This window comes from Camelina sativa, chromosome 2 (genome assembly GCF_000633955.1).
Source record: "Camelina sativa cultivar DH55 chromosome 2, Cs, whole genome shotgun sequence".
NCBI classification, from domain to species: Eukaryota; Viridiplantae; Streptophyta; class Magnoliopsida; order Brassicales; family Brassicaceae; genus Camelina; species Camelina sativa.
Window position 1 is genome coordinate 4,152,558 of NC_025686.1, and position 22,586 is coordinate 4,175,143.

Genomic DNA, 22,586 nt, shown 5'->3' on the forward strand with positions numbered 1-22,586 from the left:
TATGTGCGGATGATGGAGCAGCTGCGGCATGTGGGAGCCGGGTAATTCTCAGGAAGTACCGATCCGAGTGTAGCGGATGAGTGGCGAGAGCGGATGGAGGATATTTTCCTTTCGCTTAGGTGTCCCGACCGGTACAGGGTGGATCTGGCAGTGTTTTACTTGTCAGGAGATGCTCGTGTGTGGTGGAGGTCGGTGACAGCACGGAGGGTGCAGCGGGGTATGTCTTGGGGAGATTTTGTGGGGGAGTTTAACTCCAAGTATTTTCCTCAGGAGGCTCTTGATCGTATGGAGGCACGGTTCTTGGGTTTGACTCAGGGGGACCGTACAGTGCGGGAACTGGATGCAGAGTTCAGTCGGCTTGTGGGGTATGCAGGCCGGGCTTGGGAGCCAGAGTCGGCTCAGGTGCGGAGGTTCTTGCTGGCTTTGCGAGATGATTTGAGGACACGGTGCAGAGTGAGGAGCTATGCCACGAGGGCGGAGCTGGTTGAGGTTGCAGCTGGGATAGAGGATGACTTGAGGTCACAGTTAGTGGTGGTCAGTCCAGCGGTTCGTTCAGAGGAGACATTGGAGCAGAGCATTCCAAACAAGGATAGGCAGTTGGAGCAAAGGCGTAAAAGGAAGCGGGAAGAGATGACAGTGGCGAACCAAGGTGGCCAGAGAGGTTATGGGAGCGGGAGAATGGATCAAGTGTCGGCAAGCGGGGCCAGGGGAGGTGATTCACAGGAGTACCGTCGAGTGTGTTATCATTGCGGGGAGGAAGGGCATATCAGGCCTTTCTGTCCTAAGAGGAGGCAGATGATGGAGGTTGCAGCGCAGCCGAAGGGAGGACCGGGTGTCCATTCCGGCGCTTAGTTTTAGCTTATGTATTCTTTCTTTCATTATGTATTTTCATTTGGAGTTGTAAACGATTATTGCATTTGAGGTTCTAATAAAAGTTGGAGTTCTTTGGTTTTGGGATTTGTGAAAAATCACTGGAAAGGAAATAGCACGGGAGTCTATAAATGGAAAGTTTCCATAAATAGAAGATTGCTATAAATGGAAAGTTTCTAAAAATAGAAGTTTCCAGAAATGGAAAGTGTTGAGGTAGATCTAGTCGGGAGATACTCGTTGACATCGGACTTATTTGCTCAGGATAGTGTGAGCCCAACTCATGTGATACCGATAGCTCAATGGACTTTGTGGCCAGAGAGTGGGAGTGGTATGTTTGCTTCGGATGACGATCCGTGAGCGCGCTTTAGGGTGACGACCTTAGAGCGGGATTTTGAGACTCCCTGGATACCGTAGCTGTGAGCCGTGGCTCGGCAGTGAGCCGGTATGTCTCGAGGGTTGCGACCCGAGAGCGGGGGGAGTGGGCGTGTGAGACTCCCTGGATACCGTAGCTGTGAGCCGTGGCTCGGCAGTGAGCCGGTATGTCTCGAGGGTTGCGACCCGAGAGCGGGGGGAGTGGGCGTGTGAGACTCCCTGGATACCGTAGCTGTGAGCCGTGGCTCGGCAGTGAGCCGGTATGTCTCGAGGGTTGCGACCCGAGAGCGGGGGGAGTGGGCGTGTGAGACTCCCTGGATACCGTAGCTGTGAGCCGTGGCTCGGCAGTGAGCCGGTATGTCTCGAGGGTTGCGACCCGAGAGCGGGGGGAGTGGGCGTGTGAGACTCCCTGGATACCGTAGCTGTGAGCCGTGGCTCGGCAGTGAGCCGGTATGTCTCGAGGGTTGCGACCCGAGAGCGGGGGGAGTGGGCGTGTGAGACTCCCTGGATACCGTAGCTGTAAGCTGTGGCCTGGCAGTGAGCCGGTATGACTCGAAGGTTGCGACCTGAGAGCGGGGGGAGTGTGTGTGTGAGTGACTTCCTGGATGCCGTAGCTTAAGGCGGTTGGCCTGATAGCGAGCCGGCATGATTCGTTGGTTGCGACCACGGACGGGGGAAGCACTGAGTTGTGAGCAAATAGTGTCTTTGATGTGAGTATATTGACTAGAGGGAGACCTCGTGGTTCAGTCGGAGGTGTGCGGGCTGTTGCGACAGTGCACGGGAAACCTTGGCTGACGGTATTTAGTCCGGTCGGGGACGTGCGGGCCGTGTTGACGGTGGCACGGAGGTCCTTGACAGTTGGACGGTTTTGCGGGATTCGAGGACGAATCCATATTGGTGGGGGAGAATTGTAACATCCGCGAACCGGATTTTGTGATTTTGAAAGGAGTGTCGATCGACACCCTAGTGGCATCGATCGACACCACTAATTTCTGGGTTCGGCCGGTTTGATTAATTGCCGAATTGGTTCGGTTTGGTTCAATTAAATCCCTAAATCGTGTTATAAGCGTCTAAGGACGAGTTTAAGGGTTTTTGGGAAGTTATTTGGTCGCCGCTTAGTGAAAGAAAGAGAGAAAAGAGAGAGAAACGTTTTTGTGACTTTCTGGGCTTGTTCTTGGAGTTTTTGGAGAGATCTGAGGCTATAGGAGGGTTAGTTGTTGCTGGAAACGAAGGGGGAGCTTCTGGAGGTGTTGTTTTCCACGTTTCTCAATCCAATCTTCCTGTTCTTGAGGTGAGTGCTTGACCATGGTTGATCTAAGCATGAGATCTCTCTTGTTTGTGTGTTTTCTTTGCTGTTTGTGTTGTTTTGTTGCTTGGGTTCGTTGCTTTTGTGATTCCCAGTGATTTCTGAGGTAATTGGGTGAGTTTGAGACGGATTCGAGATGATTGGGAAGGAGAGTTCGATGTTCGGTTTCGCGCAGATCGTGTCTGCAGAGGAGGCATCGATCGACACTAGGAAGCATCGGTCGACACCATTTGGAGTGGCATCGGTCGACACTGTTTAGCATCGGTCGACACCATTGTTTGTAGCATCGATCGACACCGTGAGGCATCGGTCGACACTGGTCTCAGTCGAGACTTGATTTCCTGGTTTGATGTATTGTTGTGTGTTGTTTGTTTTGCTTAAACTTGAGGGTCTCATATGCTTGTGTGTATAACCCAGTAGATGGGAGGACGGCCTCACTAAGTATTTATGATAATACTTACGCATCTCAATTGTTGTTTGTGGTGTGCAGGTATGTGACGTGGAATCATGGCGATGAGGAGGAGGATGAACTAGGGTCTCGTTTGTGTGTTGTTGGTCTTTGTTATATTGTTTAGGATGGAACCTTGGATAGAGATATGTTAGGTTGCTGGATAGAATGGATAGAAGTGTTATTGTATTGGTTTTGTATTATTGATATGTTTCCGCTGTGCATGTAATTGGATGTTGGTTTATTATTGGTTGGTTACCGTGTGTGGGTTGGTTTGTTTAATTAAGTAGTATGGGATACTTAATTATATCTTGTATTTAATTATTAAAAAGAAAAAAAAAAAAAGGGTCGGGTTGTTTCACGTGTATACAAGGCAAGGTATTATGCTGACACAAACATCCTTGATGCAAACAACGGATCCAGGCCGTCCTATGCATGGAGAAGCATCATGTTTGGTCGGGAGCTACTACAGAAGGGGCTAATGAAGTCCATTGGGGACGGCAGGAGCACTAACGTTTGGCTAGATAGGTGGATCCTTGATGAGTCTCCAAGGCGGCCGTTTAACATAGAAATGCAGATTGATCTCAACCTGAAGGTCTCAGCACTTATAACTTCAAAGGGTGAGTGGAACACTGGGACTTTACAACGGTTGTTTCCTCCGGATGATGTCATGAAAATTCAGTCGTTTCCCCCTGCGCCAAATATTAAGGATAAGCATGTGTGGGCGTTCACAAAAGATGGCAAGTATTCGGTGAAGAGTGGAAATTGGCTCCTTAACTCTGAAATATCAGCTGGAGTAATTGTTAGTGAGGAGGCTCAAGTGGTGAATGAGCTCAAAGCACAGATTTGGCATACAAAAACAGAGCCAAAAATACGCATATTCTTATGGAGAGCTTTGTCTGGTGCTTTGGCGGTGGCGGAATGTTTGAGGCAACATGGAATACAGATGAACCCTATATGCCAGGAGTGCCGCATGGAGGACGAAACTATCACACATGTGCTTTTTGGTTGTACCCTTGCTACTCGAGTGTGGGAGGCGGCTTTACTTCCATTACCATCACAGGGCTTCTCAACATCTATTGCAGATAATATTCATCATTTATTGCAGCTGATGGGTAGAGGGGATATACGGGAGGACTATCGGAATGCTATTCCTTGGATTCTCTGGGAGATTTGGAAAGCACGTAATGGATATATCTTTTCTGGGAGAATGCAGGATCCTCATGTGTTACTAGCTGGGGCGTTGGAGAACTCTGATCTATGGTTATGTCAACGAGTCAAGCACTTGGAAGACAGTAACGCTGGTGACCAACGGGTAGCACTGAGACCTGACCGATGGAGGAAGCCACCACCGGGAGTCCTAAAATGTAATGTTCACTGTGCTTGGGTGAATGATCGTTATTTCTGTGGTGGAGCTTGGATTTTGCGGGATGATGCAGGGGAGGTTAAGTTTCATGCCTTTCCTCCACGGGTGAATAGAATTTCTGCGGAGCTAGGCTGTATCCTGTGGTGTTTACAAAGTCTTCATACTCTACAGATTTTCTCATGTGAAGTCTGGTTGGATTGTCAAGCTGCGTTCCTGGCTTGGGAGGATCCTTTGAGCTGGCCAAAGTATAGATCTCAGGTGGAGAAGATTGCTGGTGTCATACAAGGAATGGGCATGATACAATTTAAATTTTCTTCATTGAAAGCTAATTCTTTGGCTAGAGATATTGCTCAAAGTGTCACCAGAGACGGCAGACTTTCTTCATACCTATTCTTGGGTGGTCCTTTATGGTTACATGATCGGATAGAAGAAGAGAGAAGACGCAGCTGAGACTAATGATAGTGCAGAGTTTGATGAGGATGAGGCAGGAAGTGAAATGGAGCTTTAGTTTGTTATCGTTATTAATGTTGTTTTTTCATAGCGTTTTTGAGATCTTGAACCTTTGTTCGCCTTTTGGTTTTATCTTTTATCAATCAAATGATTCGAGTTAAAAAAAAAAAAGTGTTTCCTTCCTAATATTGTAAAAAAGAAAACAGAGCGTACACAAAGGAGTCTCTTTGAATTAGCTACTTTCAGGGAGAGTGGTGGGGATTTCACAGACAGAGGATTCTAGTCAAAGCATATAATTCTGGAAAGACATTTATACCCCTCTCGATTCACTTTATAAACCATCCCTTCGTCTTCCCCAAATCGGCTAGGGTTTGAGATTTTCCTGTGAGAGGGATTCAGGGATATCAGTATCGTCTTTACTTTTTGAAATCTTTCGTAGTTAGACGGATTCATATGCAACAAGGATTCGAAAGTTTTAAAATACAGCCTTTAGATCTTGCATTTTCCTTAACCTTCATCCGATAGAGCTCTTTCGCAATTTTTCGTTTCTTTTTTGTTAAAAATTCGTATAGTTTTTGATTTTGTTTAATTTAGAAGATATGGAGAAGGGAGAGAAGAAGAAAATGGGAAGAGAAAAATGCCATTTTCAGAGAGCCTTCTCTTAAATACAATTTGGGCACTTTCGAAAGACACAAATCTCTCTGTTCTCTAGTTCATGAGCAGAGAGTCAATTGTGTCTTATTACTCTTAAGTACGTTTGCCTACATGATTTAGCTAACAAAACTTTATGAATATTTTGGATTTAAACTATAGTTTGCTCTGTAACAACGATTTATATAGTTTTTGTGGGTGATTGTAAATTAAAGAGTCTTCTGGTTATTGAAAGATACTATTTTCATTAGATTCACTACTAACTGAACATGCTATGTTTAATCACTGCTTGTCTTTGTTCTCTGTTCTATGGGATTTGATAGACGATTAGAGCAAACGCAAAAGAAACTCCTGTGATCATAAACAAACCGCGAAATGAGTAAACCGAGAGAGGATCACACGTGTTATCCCCTGTGGATGACATTGATTCTCTACGAAACAACCAATTCTCCATGGCTTTTAGCTTCTCTGTTCTCCTTAGCATTGCGATTTCTCTTGACACGTTTTGAACCAATGGAAAACCTTTTTCAACCAAGTTCTACATGCTTTTGTCTTTGGCAGCCACAACCGCGATCGCCAATATCAGTGAATAGTAATGTAAAATCTACATATGTACATCTGTTATCAGTAACTGTGATATCTCCAACAGCTACATCATACTTGTCTTTCTGTCGAAGAGAAGTAGCAAAACAAAAATAAAATAATGAAGATTAATGTATATATAACTCTAACGATGGAATAAAAATACAAACATCTAAATCTTAATTACCTGGTCATAGATTGCATACGCTAGCTCGTTGTAGTGATGGTAGTTAAATGCAACAGGCCAAGGTATATACTCCAGTTCATAATTGAAAGGTCGAATTGACGTTTCGAAAACTTCTATGCAGTAACCTCTAGCAGCTGTGACTCCTGTTTTCACTTCCAATAATTGTGGTCTGAAGTTTCCCGCTAGTACCAAAACTCTCAGCTTCTTCTTTGAACTATGGTTCTCCTCTTTCTTCAAACGGGCTTTCGGAATTCTAGTAGACCCTCCAGGCCAGATTATTGTCTCAAGTACATTGGTAGAAGACAAATTTTTTCTTCTATTCTTAGTTATGAAACTACCGGAGCTCCAAAATCCTACACTTCTTTCACCTCGTCCTATCATATTTATAATCTCAAATTTGTATGAGATTATTTTTCTATCCATTATTTTGATGTCACCACTCAAACCTTTATGTTTAGTAGTACTTTCTAAGATTCCCTCAAGCAGATGTACCCTTGCTACTTCTGCTGCTCTTGCAAGACTCCAAGCTATATCGTGAGCCCATACGCTACAAATGCTCATCCTCGTAACTTCTTCGGGTAGCAAAGATCTCTTCCATCTCAAAGTAAAATTGTGAAGCTCCTTAGTTAATGGAATATAAGACTTAAAACCAATCACACCTTCCATTGCCTCATTTGCTAAATAGTTTGTGTCTTGAAAATTATCCATGCTTCTCGCTGTAAGAATCCATGCATGCCCTTACTCCATCATTTCTAACGTCCGAGCACATGGGAAAATAATATTTGCAATGCTTTCAGAGACGTGCACTACGCAAATCCTTATCCCCAAGGTCTTTATCTTTCTTAGGTGCTTCATGATACATTCTTCATTACATGAGACAGAAACTTCAGCCTTGTACTCGATGTGTATAGCGTTTTGTTGGAAATGTCCGACCAAAGGTTGTATACTCTCTTAGATAAGAATAACAGATGTCCAATAAAAACTGCGTAGCTTGAATAAAGTGACTATATTTGGTCAAGCTCGAAGAGCTAGGTACTGGGAATGATATCACTGGCACTTTAGCTTTCTCTCCAAGTTCTGCCAAAACTTTTGCTTCAAGCAACGATTGTCCACCAACAACTGTTTCCACTTGTCCAGTTTGTACGAGATCCATGGCTGTTTTAACAATTACATGTCCAGACAGTTACGCAAAATGAAAAGTGAACACTTTCAAAAGGTGATGCAAAACTAATGCAATTAAACAATATCACGTTAAAAACTACTTTTGCCGATGAAATTTACCACTATTAGGTTTTGTGTTTTTCAAAAATATCACCAAACGTTTTGTTTTGTTTTGTTCAAAACATTTTCACATAGTTTCTTGATTTGTTATTTTTTTCGTGGTACTAAACAAAAATACTGAAACTAAAGTTTATATACCATATCACTATGCCAATTTGTTTTTGTTTAAAAGCATCTGAATTCAGCTTGTTTGTTTCAACCTAATTAACTAAGCTTAGGTATTTCTAACATTTTTTATATAACCGGGTGAACTTGAACCGAATTTCCGATAAATCTTCAAACCAAGCCAATTTCAAAGCGTCTGAAGGACATGTTACGTTACCATAAGGCGTCCTAGTGTCAACTACAACTGAAATTTTACTAGCAAGATTCACATCATGATCTTAAAATTTTAATACCGCGTTGATTTATCTATCACCACACCGATACTTACTGTATTGTGATCTTGTGGTTCCAAAGAAAACAATCTAAGACGCAAGCATCAAAGGTAAATGCAGAAACGAATACAAAAGTGTATTGAAGTACCTGCCGCTAGAGCTTGGAGAGGGTAACCATGAGAGTCTCTGGATAAGAGAGAGACCCTGGTTCTGTAGCCATTGTTGAGATGATAGAAATCAGAAAGCGCCATGGAAATTGAACTTCTCACAAACTTTCCTTCCATGGAACCCATGTCCACCACCAGTCCAATACGAACGTCTTCATACATTGATGATGAAACTAACATTGAACGTATAGTATCTAATTTGATTGTATATACTACTTGTCCCATCCGCTCAACCACTCTGACCATGTACTCTAGACTCACTTTAGTCTCTGATAATGACCTGTTTAGACCCCGCAACATGCATTTAGGAAGATTTTGATAAGATTTTAGGTATAAAAGGTTTATTATCAAATATTTCAGGTTTTAAGAAGGTTTTACAGGTTTTATATCAAATTGGACCAAAATACAAGAAAAACATGTTTCAAAACAGATTCAGAGCTTTACAGTAAAGGCCACGTTTGAAAAACTTCCAGAACTTTTATTCTATCAAGCTTGGTGTTTATGGAAAGCTGGAAGAGTCGTCTTTCTCCTTAAAGTGAAATCAAGTCAATCCATTCAGCCACCTGGAAGATATTCTCGATTTACGAGACGTGTTATAAACCGACGTAAAGAAAAGCATCTAGTTGATGGACTTTTATTGAAGGCCTGACCAGCAACCATTATGGCGGCCCAGTCCAAGCTTTCACGACGGTCCAAAACCTTCTTTCGCCGCCTCTTGTCCTGTACTCAAGAAGAAAATACAACTTTACTCTTACAAACCCTAATGTAAGACAAAACATTATAATTATAAATACTCTTTAAGACCGAGGGTTGTGCCTTCTTTGTGATTCATTTGTGCCTCCACCAGCTGTCCTAGAGACGACCAGAGACTCCTTCACAGCCGTCGAAGCTCGTCCTCCTTTAGCTCTTCTTGGAAGCCCTCAATTGAAGTCACCCAAATCTCTTCTAGTCTTTCTAGTTTCTTTCGTTTCCATTGTATTTTAGAGAAGATCTCTAAACCCTTTTCTCATACTTTTCATCTTTTATGAAATATCTTATTCATATAGCTTTGAGTTGCATGAGTATGTCTGAGTAGTTTTTTTATTGGGTTTAATGGTTTTGAAAAGGGGATTCATGGATTTTTGACTAGGGTGATTAGATTTGGGTCTGTTCGTTTATATTTCTCCATCTAAATATATCTTTGTTGCTTACTGCTTGAATTACGCCTTAGCTACTGCTTTTAGGATAGATTTAAATCGCCTGAAGTAATTTAGATGAGCAAAGCGTCATAACCAACCAAAAGTTGAGTTATTGAGTTTTGTTTGTTAACTTATCAAACTTGCATTATTTATATGTGTTTAGCTCCTATTTACCTGCGGAAATAGAGTAAACTAGATTGTCTAGACATAGTGATTCAGTTCTATGGGGCCAATTGCTTAGTCCAAATTTGAGTTCTTGAACGTTAATAATCGATAATTCTCTGTTTAGTTTATTAGTATGACTCGATCCATGATACCCTGAGAAATCCCTGCTGCCCAACACTTCGTCTATTGATATTTACATAGCTTTATTTCTTATTTGCTTTCTATTTTGGTTCGTAGGAAGACCCACAACAAACCCCTTTTTATTTTGTCTTAGCCATTTCTTCTTCATAAAACTCGTCGTCTAGCTTACTAGTCTCTGTGATATTGATACCTTAAGTACTACAATCGATTTACTGTGCACTTGCAGCTTTTCGGTTGTGTTATTCTAGGTTAAAACCTGACACACATCAACGTAGTATATAAGATGAATAAAAAACCTCTTGTTATTATATTGTGTTTCATTTTTCTCTTTGTCATCCGAGATAACAAGAATTAAGCAAAGATTGGATAAAACTATATTTCTCATTAAGTGTAAAATGTGTGATTACATTAGCTTTATATAAAAGAGTAGGATTAAGTGAAAGGAGGCTTAATCCCACATAAACTATACTTCACTAAACCAGTTAATTAAACCGGTTATCAAATCCTAATACACCCCCCTCAAGTCTCTGAAACCGAAGCATGATCAGGGTGAAAGAGACTTGAGATTGACATGCGAGATAACAAAGAATGAAACGGACCAGGGTGCAAAGATTTAGTGAGGATATCAGCGTGCTGATTGGCACTTTTCACGTGAAACAACTTCAAGAAACCGTTCTTCACCTGATCACAAACAGTGTGGCAATCAATTTCAATGTGCTTTGTCCTCTTGTGGAAGACCGGATTAGTCGTGATGTGCATTGCCGATTTGTTGTCACAAAAAAGTTTGGCAGGAACCCGTATCTGCACTTTCAAGTCCTTCAGCAGCTGAGTTAACCAAAGAAGTTCACAAGTAGCTAAGGCCATGCTGCGATACTCTGCTTCTGTACTACTACGGCTCACAGTCCCTTGCTTCTTAGACTTCCAGCTTATCAAAGATGTACCAAGGTAAACGCAGAAGCCAGTGACAGAACGGCGAGAATCAGGGCAAGTACCATAATTCGCATCACTGAACGCATTGAGACATAGTTCCGTGTCCACAGAGTAAAAAAGTCCCTGTCCCGGATTACTCTTGATGTAGCGTAGTACACGTATAGCAGCAGCATAATGAATATCAGTTGGACATGAAAGGAACTGGCTAAGATTGTTGACAGCAAAGGTGATATCTGGCCTACTGATAGTAAGATATAACAATCGCCCAACCAATTCTCTATACGAAGTTCCATTCGCTAACAAGTTCCCTGAGTCCCTAGTTAAGTGAACAGTCAGATCCATGGGAACAGTCTCAGGTCTACAGGCAAGCATACCTGTTGCAGCAAGAATATCCAGAGCATATTTGCGCTGACATATGGAAATCCCCGAAGCATTCCTGGCTATTTCAAGACCTAGAAAATATCGAGGAGCACCGAGATCTTTAATCTTAAACGCCTTATGCAAAGCATCCTGAAGAGCCTGTAAATCAAAGTCATTATTGGATGCAATCATAATGTCATCGACATAGACCAATAATGCTATGAACCTGTCACCAGTTTGCTTAACAAACAAAGTATTGTCAACAGGAGACTGCTCAAAGCCTTCATCGTGAACCACTTTCGAAAAACAATGGTACCACTGCCACGATGCCTGTTTGAGACCATACAAGGATTTGTGCAACTTACAGACTGCATTTGGAGGTAAAGGTACACCATTTGCAGGAGTATACCCTTGCGGAAGACTCATGTAAATCTCTTCATCAATAGTGCCATGGAGAAAGGCATTTGTGACATCCATTTGCGTAAGAGTCCAGCCTAGTTTCGCAGCAAGACCAAGGATAAACTTGACACTCGCCAATATGGCCACAGGAGAAAAGGTCTCAATATAATCAAGACCTTCCTGTTGAGTATATCCTTTGGCTACTAGGCGTGCTTTGTATCTGTCAATCAAACCATCTGGATTATATTTGATAGTGCAAACCCATTTACACCCAATCACATGTTTACGTGGGGGTAAAGATTCAACAGTCCATGTGCGAAGCTGTTCAAGAGCTGTAATCTCCACATCCATAGCCTTCGGAAAATGAGGATGTGCCATGGCTTCGTGGAAATTTTTCGGTTCTGTTTCAAGTGAACAAGAGAGAACAAAAGCCTGATAGGGAGACTTATGTTTTGAATATGTAATAACAGAGGAGAGAGGATAAAGAGGAACATAAACTAGAGGAGAAGAAGAAGTAGAAACAGATGAGTGTGAAGTTTGAATAAGATTGCAATGGTAATCAGATAAGTAACCTGGAGCCTTCACCTGTCGTTTTGACCTGGTCGTGATCAGAGGAGCCTGTTCTGAAGCAGATGTCACAGTCTCTTGTGATGATGGTAATGGAGGAGCACTAGAGTGTGTTACAGGTAACAATGATGATGATGATGATGCACTTGTAACATGAGCAGAAGCCAACGCATTACCATCATAAACAGGATATGAAATCATATCAACAGGATCAATAGCAACAGGTGTAGATAAAGGCATGATGATTCGGGAAAACAAGTCATGTCTTTGTAAATCGGATGAAATAGTTTTATAAGGAAAAACAGTTTCCTGAAACACTACATTTCGAGTCGTTGAAACAGTATGAGTATCGAGATTCAAAACTTTATAGCCTTTATAACCGGAAGAATAACCTAAGAAAACACATGACTCTGCTCTAGGAGTGAACTTGTTTCTATCCTTAACAAGAGTAGATGCATAACAAAGACAACCAAATGAACGTAAGAAAGTATAATCCGGTGTTTTCTTGTATAATTTTTCATAAGGAGAAATTTTATCTAACAAAAGAGAAGGAGTACGATTAATAAGAAAAACAGCAGTAAACACACAGTCGGACCAATATTGTAATGGAACATTAGATTGAAACAACAATGCGCATGCAACGTTTAACAAATGCTGGTGTTTACACTCAACAACAGAGTTTTGCTCAGGAGTATATGCACATGAAAATTGATGTACCATGCCATGATCCTTAACAAGTTGAGTAAAAGCTAGTTCAGGTGCATTATCACTCCTAATAGCTTTAATAGCAGTCTGATGTTGTGTTTGAACATGCTTAATGAAATCAGGAAAGACAATAGAATCATCACTTTTATTTCTTAGCATATAAAGCCATGTTACTCTAGTACAGTCATCCACTATTGTTAAAAAATACCGATAACCTTCTACAGACTCAACAGAAAAAGGACCCCAAACATCTAGATGAACAAGATCAAAAGGCGAAGAAGACAAACGATTTTGAGATGGAAAAGATAATTTTCTTTGTTTTGCTAAAGGACAAATTGGACAATGTAAAGAACTTGATTTAGACATAGGTAAAGTACCCGACATATGCTGTAACTTGGCAGGAGATGGATGTCCTAGGCGTTGATGCCAAAGGTCACCATCTACGAGCAAGGATCCACAGAAATTTGCAGTAATAACGTTAGTCTCCAAGATATAAAGACTGTGAATTAAGACGCCTCTACCAATCGTCAAGTCCTGAAGAAAACAAGTATCAGAGTAAAAATGTGCGGAACACTGATTATGATGCAACAAAGAACTAACACTTAGCAGATTAAATTTGAAAGTCGAGACATGCAACATATTATGCAAAATTAGATCATTCGAAATATGTATGGTGCCAGTATGTGTAATTGGCACTCTAGTGCCATTCGGGAGCGAGACTGTAACACCTGAAACAGGAAAGAATTCACTAAACAAAGACAAGTCAGAACAAACATGGCTAGTGGCTCCACTGTCAATTATCCAAGCACCATTAGGAAGAGTAGTATATAAAGAAGTGAGTGAATGATGTTGAAAAGTGAATGAATGATTTTCATATCGGAGATTAGAAGAAGGAAATTCAAATGAAACAGTACCAGCGGTGGAAGTAGGTGCCATGGCTCCACTCTCAGTTATCATAGCAGTTAGATGAGGAGATGACTGTTCAGGCAGCTTGACATGAGTGCTGAGTTGATGGATCATAGAATGTATTTGATCATTGCTAAACTGAGACAAATCGAGGTTACTAGCAGTCATCGCTGGTGGTGGCATATAGAGAGGTGCAGGTTGTGTAACCGCATTAGCCATCAGACCCGGATTTGCATACTGAGTTTGTTGGAAGTGAGACTGTGGAGGAAACGATGGACGTTGTCCTGAAGTGGTTTGACTACGAGGTAGTGAGTATTGTTGTGCAGAGGCTCTCGGTCCAAACTTATGACCCAGTGGATAACCATTCAGCTTGTAACACTTTTGTATCGTATGACCAGAACGATTGCAATGAGTGCAGTATGGACGCTGACTAGGCCTGTAATTCACCGCTGCATAAGCCGAGTTATCTGGAGGTCCAGTAAAATAACCGGCACTCGGATTCTGCATAGCCTCTGGATTAGAATAACCAGGAGGAGCCACCTCAGAAGGACCAGAGTTCTGAAATACCACATTCTCAAGCTTGGTAGAAGGAGTGACCGTCCTCTGTCGCTCATCTTGTGTTACCATATTTAAAGCATCAACAATATTTCGCAAAGGTTTAAGCAACAGGATATGCCTTCGAGTAGCTTCATAACTCTCATTGAGCCCCATCAAAAACTTTGTAATTTTGCTGCGCTGCTGGAGTTTCTCCCATAGAAGAGCTGCATTACATTCACATTGTCCACAAGTACAAACCGGCAACTCAATGTAATTCTTGTGTTCTTCCCACAATGTAACCAATTCTGTATAATAAGAAGTAACATCAAGTGAACCTTGCCTAATCGTACTCAATCGTTGCTCAATTGCATAGATTCTTGGTGCATCATCCTGCTTATAGCGAAATAGCAAATCTTTCCAAATAGCCTCAGCAGTAGACATAAACAATAGACTCTGGCTAATCTTTTTACTAACTGAATTCATTAACTAGGTAGCTACCATGTCATTACACCTAGACCAAGATCCAGCATCGCGATGAGTATCAGCAGGTTTAGGAATTGTACCATCGATGAAGCCAAGTTTGTTGCGGACATTAAGCGCCATGCGAATAGAGCAACGCCAAGAATGAAACTCGGAGCCATCATTGAGACGATCGGAAACAAGCACAAGTTCGGCATGATCCGCTGCGTGCAAGAAATATGGATTCTCATACTGATCTGGAGCTTGATGAACATTGCTTTGAGTCGCTGTTGAAGTCTGATTAATCGATCCCATTTCTGATGATAAAATTGAGAAAGATGAAGAGGATCTGTGCTGATTGATCGATTGAAAAAGATAGCAACAGATCTAGGTCAAAGAAATCGAAATCAAAAGCAAGAAAAAGAAAATGAAAGATGCGAACAAAAGAAATTGCAATACAGCGAAAGAGAAGCGAAGGATAAAATCGATGAGAATCTGGGAAATCGAGCGGCTCATGATTTGAAGGAGCAAGCTCAATCTCAGCTCAATCGAAGAAAGAGATGAATGAGAAACAATAGCGGAAGCTTTTGAATTTCTGTTAGTGCTCTGATCCCATAACAAGAATTAAGCAAAATTGGATAAAACTATATTTCTCATTAAGTGTAAAATGTGTGATTACATTAGCTTATATACAAGAGTAGGATTAAGTGAAAGGAGGCTTAATCCCACATAAACTATACTTCACTAAACCAGTTAATTAAACCGGTTATCAAATCCTAATACGAGATTTCACTTTTGATTATATTTGTGGAGTCTTGTTTCCAGTAAATTGTTTTTTCGCCAACTTTAAACATTTATCTATACTATTAAAGCAGAAGTACTCTCTAGAGTAAAAATGGACCATGACTTGGTTTTGGTAGGTTTTTCATTAAAAATGATTAGAGAATCACAAAATTTAATCTAATTAACCTATAGTTTTGATTTCTTTAAATGACAAAAATACCCTCGGTCGATCACTTAAAAAATTGCCGGGTCAGGACGCGGATCCTAAAATATCCGACTACAGAAAGAAAAAAACCCGCGGATCTGTTTGTATTCCAGAATAATATTTTTCGGATCCAGTATATTATTTCATTCAGGATTAATTATTTAAGATCCCAAACAAACTCATTCGATATAGGCAAACACTTTTATTTCATTTTCTTTTAAGGTATTTAAATGANCCGAATAGAGCAACGCCAAGAATGAAACTCGGAGCCATCATTGAGACGATCGGAAACAAGCACAAGTTCGGCATGATCCGCTGCGTGCAAGAAATATGGATTCTCATACTGATCTGGAGCTTGATGAACATTGCTTTGAGTCGCTGTTGAAGTCTGATTAATCGATCCCATTTCTGATGATAAAATTGAGAAAGATGAAGAGGATCTGTGCTGATTGATCGATTGAAAAAGATAGCAACAGATCTAGGTCAAAGAAATCGAAATCAAAAGCAAGAAAAAGAAAATGAAAGATGCGAACAAAAGAAATTGCAATACAGCGAAAGAGAAGCGAAGGATAAAATCGATGAGAATCTGGGAAATCGAGCGGCTCATGATTTGAAGGAGCAAGCTCAATCTCAGCTCAATCGAAGAAAGAGATGAATGAGAAACAATAGCGGAAGCTTTTGAATTTCTGTTAGTGCTCTGATCCCATAACAAGAATTAAGCAAAATTGGATAAAACTATATTTCTCATTAAGTGTAAAATGTGTGATTACATTAGCTTATATACAAGAGTAGGATTAAGTGAAAGGAGGCTTAATCCCACATAAACTATACTTCACTAAACCAGTTAATTAAACCGGTTATCAAATCCTAATACGAGATTTCACTTTTGATTATATTTGTGGAGTCTTGTTTCCAGTAAATTGTTTTTTCGCCAACTTTAAACATTTATCTATACTATTAAAGCAGAAGTACTCTCTAGAGTAAAAATGGACCATGACTTGGTTTTGGTAGGTTTTTCATTAAAAATGATTAGAGAATCACAAAATTTAATCTAATTAACCTATAGTTTTGATTTCTTTAAATGACAAAAATACCCTCGGTCGATCACTTAAAAAATTGCCGGGTCAGGACGCGGATCCTAAAATATCCGACTACAGAAAGAAAAAAACCCGCGGATCTGTTTGTATTCCAGAATAATATTTTTCGGATCCAGTATATTATTTCATTCAGGATTAATTATTTAAGATCCCAAACAAACTCATTCGATATAGGCAAACACTTTTATTTCATTTTCTTTTAAGGTATTTAAATGAAAACCATAAATTTTAATTACCAAAAATTCGGATATTTCCTTAATTACTGAGATTGATCTTAACAGATAATCTTTTAAAAGGAATATTTAGTGATTCAGATAATCTTTTAAAAACGAATATTCAAGTTACCAAATCTGACTAAATTGCTTGATTTCCGATATTATAATATTTCCTTAACGAAATTATAGTAATTAATTGTGAGTAGTATAGATAGAAAGAATTATAAACGCAGAAATTATCTATATGTAAAGTTGTAAACTAATTTACAGAAAAGGTGTACTGTATATCCCACATCGACTAAATATTTTGGAATACGGTTCATAATCACTATAAATATGTGACTAAAATGTTTTGAGTACAAATGAGCAGGAAACTTGATTTATCAGGTATCCAAATTTAACAGTTTAATTTGATTCTATTTGAGAATATTTAAACTTTTAAAAAATAAACATATTATAATATATTATAATATATTTACATTTTTTTAAAAAAGTTTAAGATATTATAAATATTTAAATTTTTATAGATGGTTAAATTATTATAAATATTTGAACTCCGTCGAAAGTTTAAAATATCATAATATAAATTTAAAGTCTATAAAATATTTAAGTAATATTAATATTTTAATTCTAAAAAATTTAAAATATAAAACTTTTTTGAGTTAAATCCGTTAAAACATGTATTTTTATCAAACTATAAATTAAGTCATGGAAGCAGGGTGTGTCTATCCTCTTACGAAACTACTATCTGATATTGCGGAGTGTCTATTCTCTTACAAAACTACTATCTACTACTGTGGTGTGTCTGTTTCCGTGAAAAACTACATTTTACAAACTACTTACTCTATTAGGATTTCCAATTTACTGTATAACCCCAAATATACAAATAAACACTATATAAACAAATAAAATAAATCAAATAAAAAACTATATTACAAAAATACAAATTACAAAAAAAAAATAACTAACAAAATATATAATTCCGTGCTATAGCACGGGTATCACCTAGTTTTGATATTATTTCTAACGGAATTCGTTCGGTCATTTTTATTAGTTTTCTACTATACTAATTGCGCTTCCGTCTTGCCGTGATTACAACTTCGTTGTATCAAAACTTTAATAATTATCGTTTGTCTACTTTTGCTCTAACAGTAAAAAATAAATAAAAAACAAAAAAACAAAAAAAACATATGCATTGCAGCATTGGTTTTATATAAGATTGCATGAAACAATCACGTGAAAGCCAAAATTCGCCAATCTAACAACACCACGCACTCGAGTACTCGACTCTTGGGAGACATTACGCCAACAATCCCAATATAGCACCCCTACGACCTTACCCATGCATCGGCCAAAATCCTCCAAATAATGAATGGTTCCATATAAAATTTAATAGAAACAGTCAAATTTATTTATTATTAATATTTATTTATTACTGAATAGAAAATACATGATCTCTATAAAACATAGGTTAGATTTTTTTTTTTGGTAAGAAAAACATAGGTTAGATAGAACTAATACGATATTGAATAGAAATATAATTAAATAAGAATATTGATGAAATAAACTTGCGAAAAATTTGCTCCATCAACTAAGCGAGAAAGAGTAGTTGGAAATTAAATCTACGCTTGGAATTATCCCACCAAAATCCAACAATATCTCCTTTCTTGAAATTATTTCGCTGGAGAACCATACTCCACCCATGAAATAGATAATATCCATTTTTATGTTTTTCTAAGATAAGAGATGATACAACATTATTATCAACATCGTGAAAATCAAACAATCCTGTGAAAGAATCCATAGTCACGGTGGATAATACTTTGGTTATTACTAACTCTGCGGGAAACGTTATTGTATTGCTCAAACCTAAGTCTGATGGTGTCAACGTTATCAGGATGTTCCATCGACTATCATCAAACGGCTTAAATGGATGTAGATCATTATTTTTCATGAGTTCGAACGCAAAATTATATGAATATATTGATTTTTAATGTTCGTTACACTGTAGAAATTTATGTAAGAGTTTTATTAACAAAATTTTACATGTTGAGGATATATATAGAGTGGGTAATTGTAGTTTTGGATCTTGTGACTATAGAAAGATATGTTTTTCTTTAATTGAATATCAGAGGATTCTCTTTTAGTTGAACATTCTATTTCTTGACCCAAATAACACTAATTTAGTATTTTGTAGTTAATTAAATTATAACACTTGTTCAAGTATACAAATTTTTATCTTAGAATAATAATAAAGTAAACCTAAAAGTATTAATTAGTTCCCTTTTCTGAAAGTATGACTTTTTTTTAAATAAAAAAATCTCTTTGTTTCAGACTTTGTTTCTTACATTAGATAATAATAAAGTAAATCACTACAAGAAAACACGCCTTTTCCGAGAAGTTGCGACGGAGGATAGCTCTCGCAAATTTGCGGTGGATTTGCGACGAATGTACGAGAAAATAAAAATACCTAGCAAATCCCTCGCAAAATTTCGAGGAAGCTTGTCTTCGCAAATCCACTGCTTAATTGCGAGGTATTTACGACATATTTGCAGGAAAGGTTCCATTCCTCACAAATCACTCGCAAAATTGCGACGCATTTGCGAAAACAGAATCCATAGCAAATTTGCTACGGACATGCGAGTGAATTGTGATAGCCATTGCAAATCAATTGCAAAATTAGGAAATTACTTTTTTATAAATATTACAAAATTAATATAATTATTCTGAAATACATTTCAATGTTTTCATATATAAGATGAATTATTCTGAAATACATTACTATTAGTGATTAAAAAGTTGATAGGAAAGAGTATGATGAGACATTAGACTTTATAATATACTTGAAAGTTAATTTACTAACTTTTCAAATTATTTTGATGGTTTTTATAAATTAAATATACATGGTTGCGACAAATTTGCGACTGATTTGCTAGATAAATAGCAAGTTAGTTGCAAATCCATCGCAAATTCAGAAAATCATAGCAATTCCCTCGCAAATTACAACTTCAAACCCTAAACCCTAAACCCTAAACCCTAAAGACTAATTACATTAATATTAATGATTAAAAAGATGAATCCAAGACTTATAATCAAAGATAGGGCAGTGCAACACAAAATATTTGGAGAACTGGACAATTTTTTGGAATATTTGTCAAATATATGTCTCAATGTAATGAACATATAGGAAGATAGTTAGAAGATAGATAATGATTAGAGGAAGATGCAAAATTGGACAATTTTAAAATATTTGATGATAGAAAAGAGAATGATGAGCCTATTGGACCTTATAATATACTTCAAATTTCATTTGATTAATTTTTTAAAATTATTTTTGATGGTTTTTATAAATTAGATATTCAAGGATTGCGACAAATTTGCGAGGATTTTGCTAGTTGAATAGCAAATTCCTCGCAATTCCATCGTAAATTTCTCAAGTCATAGCAATTCCCTCGCAATTTAAACTCTTGAACCTAAACCCTTAAGACTAATGGCATTACTATTAATGATTAAAAAGATGAATCCAAGATTTATAATCAAAGATAGGACACAAATGACAATTTCAAAACCTAAACCCTAAATTACTCGCAAATCCATCGCAAATATCTCAGTCCATAGCAATTCCCTCGCAAATGGCAACTTTAAACCCTTGAACTTTAACCATAAACACTAATGACATTATATGTTTGCAATTCTCAATATTCTCATAGAATTCTTATATAAATTACATAATTTTTATAGAAATTACATATTTTTTATAGTGTCTCTCGCAATTCACTCGCAAAGTTTGAAAATATTAATTACATTTTTTAAATAAGTTTGCTAGGGATTTGCGAGGGACCTAGCTAATCCCTAGCAAAAATTGCGAGGGACTTGCGATGCAGCGTTTTTCTATATAAACAGAAAACCTAGTTTGAGCTTCGCTCAAACCCAACACTTCGCAGCCGACAAACCCTAAGTCTTCTTCTTCTTCTTCTTCCGATTTCTTTCTTCTCCGGTTGTTTTCTTCTCCGGTTTTCGACTCCTCCGCCTCTCCCTTATCCAGTTAGTCTACTCCTCCTCATCATCTCTTCGTTTTCACGATCGACTTCGTTTTCTTCTCTCCTACTCGTCGTGCTTCTATCGGTTCTCAGCGGACTCGTTTCCCGTACCGACTCAGCTCAGCAACCTTTTCGCCGCGAGCCTGGTCATGCTCACTGGCATCACAGCACTTTCCTCGACGTACGAGAGAGAGTTCGATCCGATGTCCGCCGTATGCTTCACTCTCGTGCCGAGGTAATATCTCATCCTTTAAAAGTGTCTAGCTCTTGGTAATTTCGTTGATTAATTCGGCTTTCTAGATGGCCTTGTTAGCCTTTAATCGGTGGCTCCTAAGCTCTCTAAACATACACAGAGGTTTGCTTTTTACATCTTTGCATATATAATTTGATCTCTCGCATCATCGTCGTTTCTTTTTGTTAGCAATTAATAGATTGGTCTAACTTACTTTTTCTTGTGTTTTAGGATCTCTCCGGTTCTTTGTTTGCCAACTTCTCTCGTCCAAAGCGTGGGTGGGGAATCACAGGTGGTTATGTAATATGATTCACGAGTATCATCAAGCCAATTACAGGACAAGGTGATCTTGTTTGCGCATTGCCAAACAGTTGAGCAGGTGAGTTATCCTATACGGTTTCCACTACTCATTTATCTGTTTGCATTCTCTCTATACTAATTAGATATTAATTATGTCTTTGGATTTTTTGGTTGCAGGACGACATGATTGACACGGCAGGTGGGTTCTAAGTGTGTATCTATCTCTGCACATAAGATGTATCCATCACTTTTGTTTAAGGTCAACTACATTTTTTTTAACCATTCTTGTTATTTTCAGGATAAAGAGCCGTTTAGAACCAGCTGTAGCTACAACACATAGTAAGTCTCAGGGAAAAACCAGTAACCAGTAGCTAAGATTCTTTATTGTGTCTAGCTAAGATTCTTTATCATGTCTTTTAGTTCAACTCTTGACTGTTTATTTATTCTTTGATCCTGTTGATGGTTTTGGTTGCAGGTCATCTGAGTGAATTTGGAGCATCGTCTCCTTCCCCTTTTCTGAAATCAAACCAGAACAGATGTTTCCGCACTTTCAGAGGAGTGAGGACTGATCTGCGCTTTGGTTTTAATAAGAGGTGCCTCCTTATTGGTCTTCTTCTAACTTTGTGGTTCACTTTATTATAGTTTTGTATCTTTGACATATAGGTTTGTTTCTTTTTGATTCTGTGAAACAGGTGGTGGACGTTGATTGATTTATTTGATTCTCTCTCGGTGATTCAGACCACAAACGTCGCCAGCGAGCTTAAGGTAACAACATAAACTGGTTCTAGTGATTTGATCGATGACGGTCTTTGACTCAAGTCGAATTTGATCGATAAACTTGTATCTCATTTTTGTCGATGATATAGATTCTTTGTGTGGTCAACGTGGAGAAGGCAATGAAAGTGAAGTTTAAAGACGTATCAAACAGAGCTTCTTGTGCATATCAAGATTCCAACTAATCTTTTTCCCCATTTATGATTTCTACTTCTATTTTAATATACTTTTATGTTTTGCATGTTTAAAAGTTTATGAAATGCAATAATTTTCCATTTTAATAAAATTTTAATTGTTTGTATATTTGAACTAATTTTGATATTTAAATTAACTATATATTAAAAAAATTTAAAAATAAGAACCCCATTAAAAGTTTACCATTGGAGAAAATTAACGAACACAAAGTTCTTATTTTGTAAAAATACATTTTTTAATTACAGGTTTAATTTAATTAAGCTTAACAAAATGAAAATTCTAATTTCTTTTACACCGTTGTTATAATTTGCAACGGAAATTTTAATTGCAAAAGCATCACA

The 22,586-nt window shown here is 38.3% G+C and overlaps 1 long non-coding RNA gene and 1 pseudogene across 1 annotated transcript; one reads left to right on the forward strand and one right to left on the reverse strand.

Annotated features, from left to right (window-relative positions):
• On the reverse strand, positions 6,002-8,219 carry LOC104717346 (annotated as a pseudogene).
• Positions 20,684-21,863, forward strand: LOC104717356. Its single transcript, XR_756191.2, has 5 exons — positions 20,684-21,099; positions 21,208-21,355; positions 21,454-21,475; positions 21,575-21,615; positions 21,752-21,863. It is a non-coding gene; the product is annotated as an uncharacterized LOC104717356 (long non-coding RNA).